We start from the raw sequence: 1,079 nt of genomic DNA on the forward strand, positions 1-1,079 counted from the left end.
CACATACCGTTTTAACGTCAAAATCTTCGTTGAACTTCTGCCCCTCCGAACGGTATTGATTAATCCGTTTCTGATACGAACACAGCATTGCACCACCCGGATAGGGAAGACCACCCCCGGTCTCACTCGGCGTTCTTCAGGAGTCAAAGAGGCTGCAGGTTCCCCTTCTTCCATTCCATAAACGGTGTCACCTCCTCGAATTTTCTGATACACATACAGCTCTGATGCACACTTGCGAGCCACTCGCCCTACTGGTAGAACCGGCTGCCCGTCGGGTATATCCGTAGGCTGCGGACTCAACGCGAATTGCTTCGTTCTCTTCATCGATTTGGATCTCTGAGTGAGACGAGTTGGACCTTCGTTGATTCGTCATGGACGCGACCCACCATGAGCTCTTGTTTGATGGCCGCTGAATCATCTGCAGGTCGATCTGGAAGATCCGGTAACTTCGCGACTTCATTCAACCTGCCGCCCAAATCTCCGCAGCATGGTTGACTATCAATCACTCACGGATCCGCTAGATCAGTGACCATCCCCAAGGTGACACTTTGAACAGGACTCGTCTCGCTGTATATGGGGCCCCTGTCTACTTTAATGGGGTTCCTATGGAATCGGTTTCGTTGTTGGTCCGTCAGTTCTCCTTTCACTCACTTCGACCACACTTCCTTGATAGCATCATCGTCCACTCCAGAGGAGAACTCCCCATATCTCGTGTCCAGTTTCGCCCCAGGCCTTCTGATGACGGTCTCATCAGGCCACGCTCGACCAGTCATGATCGGCTTATTGCCGTCCCACTGTGGAGACGCAGGGCCATAGAATGCTGGGAGTGCCGAGATTCGTTCTCACCATGGGTTCCATATCCATTTGAGGTGGGGGAGCCTCGGGCTCTTCACTGTTCGTGTACACTTTGTGCTCCGGAGGACCCCCATCGAGGTCCACAGGAGCCACTGATCGCCTGAGAAACGAGTTCCCCTGCACCTTGTTGCCGCTTCCCACATGTCTACCTAGATACGGCCACTATGAGGAGACATACTGGAGGTAACAGAGGGAATAACATGTATATCAGTAATGGCTACATA

This window comes from Perkinsus marinus (genome assembly GCF_000006405.1).
Source record: "Perkinsus marinus ATCC 50983 genomic scaffold scf_1104296944404, whole genome shotgun sequence".
NCBI lineage: Eukaryota > Perkinsozoa > Perkinsida > Perkinsidae > Perkinsus > Perkinsus marinus.